The sequence below is a fragment of the Corvus cornix genome, chromosome 4 (assembly GCF_000738735.6).
Source record: "Corvus cornix cornix isolate S_Up_H32 chromosome 4, ASM73873v5, whole genome shotgun sequence".
Taxonomy (NCBI): Eukaryota; Metazoa; Chordata; class Aves; order Passeriformes; family Corvidae; genus Corvus; species Corvus cornix.
This window is the reverse complement of record NC_046334.1, coordinates 24,806,263-24,813,218: the sequence shown is the minus strand read 5'-3', so window position 1 is coordinate 24,813,218 and position 6,956 is coordinate 24,806,263.

Genomic DNA, 6,956 nt, shown 5'->3' with positions numbered 1-6,956 from the left:
TGCCTATGAATTATCCACAGTGCAGCAACTGCACTTCCCATCAATGGGTTTTCTGAAGCTTTACATTTCTATAACATTGGCAAGCTTTAGATGCAAAATTAACAGGCAGCATCAACAAAGCAGAATGTATTTACCCAGCTGATAAGAATCTTTTCCTGATATTAGAGCTGTGAGCTATGAAAGCCATTTCATGACAAAATACAGCTGGGAACTGCATTTTGTCTTGTATCAAAACATTTTTTTTATGTGTAGATGAATAATGGAAAGCAGATAAGAGAGTGATCACGTACTGATTTTTTTATGCAGTGTTTCAAAGTTGAAATGTTTCATAAAAACTCTTTTGCTAATGATGTGAGAGACCCATTTACATTACAGCAAATTGATAAATGGATTGTGCAGTGCTTTTCTTAGACATGCTTGTTGCCTCTTTTTCTCTCTTCTGTTTGTTTGGGGTTTTTCTCCAACACACAGCTATATACTTCATAATTCACATAAAATATGCCAACTGTATATCCAAATCATCTAGGGAAACACCATGCAACCAAGCATCACAGCTCACTTCACACTGACAGATGCTGATGGCTTCCTGCACAGGAGTACCTAGTATAGATCTAGCAGGATTTTCTCTAGGATTACCTATTTAGTTTTGTTTCTCATTTTCTCCTTAAAATCACAAAAGGATCCTTGGAAATCAGTGGGAATCTACCAAACCCAATCTATATTCTTCTTGTTCTAATTTGTGTGACCTGCTGCTAAAAGAATGCCCTTATAAAAGTCCTATTTTTTTTCATCTTTTTGATGCAATCCAGTCAGTGTCCAGCTCAGTGAAGAAGAAAAAAAAAAAAGGGAAAGATCTCCAGCAATACAGTGTCCTTTTTACATGCTTAAGCAAACTGGATTCAGTGCAGTAGCAGGCAGTGGCTTTCATGTATGCTAATCCACGCACTCAAGATATTCAGTGGATATTCACACAGTGTGATATTCACTCAAGATGTTCACTGGTGGCCTAATTCTGCACTACTTGTATTATCAGCAGGACTATAATGATCTGTGAAGGGGCAATGCTGAGGGTTTTTCTAATTTTTAACTGCTGCATTATCTCAGTGAGAACACTCTTCAGGTATTGAGCTCCTGTCTTTTATCTGTGCCTTAGTGCTGTGTAATGAATGGCTTTAGCCAGGTCTGGATTTAGCACAGCGAAGTTGTTAAGTGAGAGCGGAAAGGTGCTAAGTGAGCCTCCAAGAAGGAGTCAAACGGTGCCCCTGCACAGTTCAGCACCTCCTCTGCATGCTATTGTAGCGGCTTTAATCTTACCTAATACGGATAAAAACACTGATGGAATCTGGGCTGCGGCGACTTCCCTGCGTTGAACAAATCCTGTTGATAACACTGCATATGTATTTACAGCTGACCTCTGCTAAACGAGAACCTGGCTGTCTAGAGGAAGCTACTCTGTGCTGCAGTCAAATGAAACACATAGGAAAAAAAATCCAGCAAGATACTTAAACCTCTAAATCAATGGAGTAAATACCTGAGTATGATTGCAAGTGGAGGAATGGAGTGGTTGTTTTTTGTTCTTTTGAACTGGAGCTAAACACATTTAGTTTGAATAAAGCTGGAGTAATCCTGCAATGCCTTGTAATGAGAATCCTCCCTCAAAGTTATGATGCCACCCTACTTACTCTGGAGAGATAATAACCAAGGAGAGAGAAACGAAGCTAAACAACAGAATATATTTAAAATTAGGTGTGAGCTTCCAATCTTCAAAGTGGGGAAAAGAAAACTGGTACTGATTTTACTTTCAGGTGGTGCCTTTCTCTTCCCGTAGTAATAGTACTGTCATTATAGAGGATTTCACTTGTTCAAAGTGTTTCCATTAATTAATGATTCTTACAAACCCCAAGTGAAGAAGCAGCAAGTAAATTGATGCCTTTTCCTGGTCTTAAAATCAAGAATCAAACACGGTTAGAAGGGAAAAAGGGATTTTATCTCGGTATTTATTTTAAGGATCCTTAGGTGCACTACGTCCAGGTGGAATGCACCTCAATGCACACTGCAGTGCACACCCCCAAAAGATCTGGTATAACATTATAGGTCTTACTAATTAGCATATCTATCAAATAGAGAGACTCTAGTGAGCCGCCCTCCTCAAGGAACCTTCCCCTGGATGGTTCTATCTTAGTTTACAAAATGTGTTCTGGAGAGAACCTTGGTGTCTGCGGCATTCTGATCCCTAACTATGAGACTTCTAAGATGTTTAGTCTCCTAGCTTGACAAAATAAGTCTAAGAATGTAGGCAAAAAACCACTGAGAATACAAAAAGCTATAAAAGGGGTATATAAAAGGGGTATAAAAGAAAAGGCAAAAAATCATTATGGCATCAAATAATACCTGCCTTTTAAATAAAGGAAAATGAGACTTGCAGCACAGTCCTGGATGTTTAAACTGTCTAGTACATTACTTAGCCTCAGCAACACTCTCCACACAGATTTGGATGTTTCTCTTTTGTTGTAGTGTTTTTTTCATTTCTGTCTGAAAATGCTTACTGCTGGCCAACAGAAAAAAAATTAGTTTGACACCCATTTTTCCAAGTGGATGACCCATACAAGCTAGTGATCATTGTGATTGTTTAAACTAATCTTTCAACGTGAATAATCAATCAGCCTGGCTTGCACATATGGCGGTGACTGAACCACTTCTATGCTGCAGATTCGTGGGTGTTCAGTGGGGGTATAGGCTTTTGTAATCTGCTAATGGAAATTTTATCTTCTGGAGAAGTTTCTCTTTGGAAGAATAATTGCATATTTTTCCCTCTGTTTCTCTCTCTCATACACACACACACATACATAATCATGTGTATAGTTATATATTATTTTTTTGTATGATTCCTATATCTATAGGTTTTGCACAGATACTGGGAGTGGGCTTTTGCAGTATTACGTATTGAGCTAATGCTCTCATTCTGATACACACTTCTGTGGGTGGTGATTTAGCCCCGTGACTATGAATTCTTGTGAAATGGACATTTGTTTTGGATTACATCTTCTTATCCTAAGATAAACAACTATTACATTTGTATTGTTTTGTTGTAACAGATGAGTCTACACTAACAGACCCATAACTGTTAATTTGCAGATGTGAGAATTCAGCAGTGCAAAGTTTGATTTATTTGCTTGCCCAGTGCTGTGTTCTATAATTAACTTTGGCTTCCTTTCACATGGGACAAAAAACATACCATGTTCCATGGGGAATCATCCAAGTGTGTTGAATTCAGATGTAGTACATAAGTCCCTTTTAATTTAATTTTTTTCCTACACCCATTATTATTTAGCCTCTCTCACTTACTTAGAAAGACTTGCCAAGGTAGAATATATTTTTGAAGGGTAGAGATGTGTGCTTAGAAACCAGGTTTCAGATATCCAAATTCTTTCTCCTTTCTTTTCATGGAGTGAGAAAAGAAATAATGATGTGCTAAAGGTTCTTGTGATGTCCACAGTCTCTAAAGTTATATGGAGGCGATGATGAAATGTACAGCCTGTTAAGGAGAACTGGTGGAATATACATGCAGTTCAAAGATTGCAGATTTTAACAGATATGAGTGCTATCTTAGGCTCAGGGTAATCAAGTCTAAGTTGTGTGGACCCTGCTGTCCTTAATTTTTTAACAAATGCCGAGGCAAATATTCTGTCAGAATCTGGGATGAAGTCTTTGAACAAAGTATAATACTTTGTAGGTCAGAGATGGTAATCAGATTGAGAAAGCAACTAAAATGTAAAATCTTGGTCCTGCACATGAAAGGGACCACATAGGTTTACACAATTGCTATAAAAACATACCCGGGGTCTAAGCAAACATTCCGTTCTTCATTAACCGTGACAACAGAATGTTTCCCAAGTTACCCCAGAAAGCAGAGATCCCAGGTACTAGAGGAAGCTTCTAAGTGCTGAATGGTTTTTATGTAATTTTTATGTGAGATTTAGAAAAATTTCTTTAAAAAATTTCTTAAATTTCTTAAAAAAATAAAGTTTTGGAGGTGGTTAGCACTTAAAACAAGATGGAAGGGTTATTTAATCAATTTCTCAAATAACCTGTAATTAAAGGAATATTCTGACAAGTACATCCTCTCTGCTGACTATCACATTACTGGTAATTGGCTGTGGTCCACAGAGAAACCAATTTTATGCAAGTCATAATTGCTTCAGTGTTTTTTGTTCTGAACTGAAATGATGAACCAGAACTGCTGTCCTTCCAGAAGACAAGGTGCAGCTGATGCACCAGAGCTTTACCTGTATTAAATAATAACACTGTTTTTACTAATCAGCAAAGTCCAAAAGTGTGTTATCTTACGCTTGGCAAGTTTAGGTACCTGCCCCTACACCACGGGATGTCAGAGCATATGGCTGAGATCACGTGAACCTAAGAACAGACCACTTACCTTTACAGACAGATGTTTCCACTGTTACCTTTTTCTTCCATGAAGGGTTTTAGGTCTTTCAGCAGCAAGGTCCTTCCTTTTTTTTCTTATTAAACTTTGCTTTACTCCCGGAAAACTGAATAGAGAGATTAAAGAGGTCACGCCTTTGCAGAATTAATCAGACACATTTGATTAGATGCTGCTGCCTTTCGAAATTCATGACAAGTTTTTAACTTGTATTTTGTTTTAAAAATCAAGTCCCTCAACACACTTTACAACTCTTCCATTAATGAAACACAGACACACACAGACACAGACATGCACAATAACCCTTCTCAAATCTTAAAGGTGAATTTTTGGTAATTGGCTTTCTGTCCACCTGTCACTAAAATTGCTGTGCAGTATATTCATAACTTGTATTTCTTTGCAGAATGGCCTTCTTTAGAAATACACACTGGGACTGGAAGGAAGGAATACATCATTCTTTAAAAACATCCTCAGAGGCAAAACAACTGTCTTTCTGGATTTAGGCTGTGAGAAATGGAACCACTTATTCTATCTCTTTAACAATAAAAGTTTTGTTTAATTCCATTCTATTTATACTGGCGAAACTGAATATTGGATCTTGGTCTGATTTTCCATTTTGGTCTTTACAGTGGACTTATGTGGGTGACAAGGGACTATAGACATAAACTGTGATCCAGGTACTCCTGTGAATTTTAGTATTTCACACTTGCCCACTTTTTATCACTGTCTGTGTCAGTTACTGCAGTTGAGGTAATAAAATTTTATGATTATCTATTGATATAGCAAAGGTCCATCTCCTTCAACATGCCGTGTCAGTCACTGGTAGCACCAAAAGAACATGGCAAGCCTATAGTGGTATTTCCATGGACAGTTTTCTCACTCTCTAGCTGTGTGTTGCTCAGAAGGTTCCTGAGTTATGAGTAACAGCTTTCTATTTATATTTAACAGCCCTCAGTGGATTCTTGTGCTAATGATCTGTATGTGGAGTTACTCTTGGCCTGCACCTCCATGCCAGTCTTTTGGATGTTGATACATCAAGTCCACTTGCACTAGGAAGGGAGCAAGTCGCGGTGGAAGTTTAAGAGAAAAGAAACACTTCTTGTTGACTACCCACAGAAAACTAGGGAAAATTTAGCCCTTAAAATTATTATTAAATACACTGTGATTTGAGCACATTTCCCATTAATTCTCTGCTACCTCTGGAAGTTCATTTTACTATTTCAATGTTAAAAGTGCATAGTTGAATTTCAGCAGCTCTCTATCAAACTAGCTGCAAACAGAAGGAAAAGATCCCACACAGGACTGAAAACTCAGGACACAAAAATCAACACCTTTCTTTTTCAAATCCTTTTGAATTTTTTCCTATAAAGGGTTTTTATTTAAATGTGACCACAAACAGAACTGAAATGGGAGACATATACAGGTGTGAGAAACAGAAATGGGTTTTTTTTCCAGACATAAATTCCTCTACTTACTCCAGATATAGACAATTCCATATTTATTTTCCTCTGTTGTGATCTGTCCTTGCAGATTTTGCTTTAATCCAAGAATTATAGCATCTAAACCTTCTCACATGGAATGCAGGGAGACAAAGCTCTAATGGCTATGAGATCCTTACTGAGCATTTCTGATCCCTACTCAGATGCAAATCACTAAATCACACTAGTGATAAATGCTGGTATTTTATTTTCAGCCACTGGAAACTCTTGTACTTTTTATTTGTGCGGTTAGTTTTGTTTTGGTTTGATTTTTGGTATTTGGTGGTTTGGTTTTTTGTGGGGGTTTTTGTTGTTTGGGGTTTGGTTTGGTTTTTTTTTTTTTTGCATGTTGTAAACATGCATTTTGCCTGCTCTGAATACTAAAGAGTTAAAGATGCATAACTCAGCTTTACTCTCTCATTCATTCTGGTGAAAAAACCTTTGAAACGTCACATGAAGGAGAAGCTTGTCATCCTGCTCTAAATTCTCTTCTAAGAGCTAAATGCTGTCACTTACAAACACCAGTCATCCAGATCACTGTTCATCCATTTTGCAATTAAGCAATAGCAATCAGCAAGGTGTTGCTGTCCCAGCCTGAGAGCAGCTAGGGAAGACTAATCCTGCCTTCCAGCTGCTTCAGGAAAGCCCACCTGCTGCACTGTACTTCACCCTACCTCAGAGGCACTTCAGGAAGGAAAATGCTGTATTGCACTCCGTCTCAAACTCTCTTGCTTCCTGCTGTCCATCTGTGCTGGGGATCTGCAGCAAACCTGCAGAGCCCTTTTCCTCGATGTGCAGCAAACAACCACGTAAATAGCTGATAAGGCAGGAATCCCTTTGTGGCCTAATCTGTTAATTAGAATCATTAATTATAGGGCTACTGATTAATTAATTGGGAGTGATCTAGCCCAGCAGAATTCAGTCTCCAGCTAAGATTTTATGGCAGAGATTCTGATGGATGAAATCAAAATAGTCTTTCTCACAATTCATAAAGCATCAATCCTCTCAATTTAATAAAATACATGCAAACTGAGAAT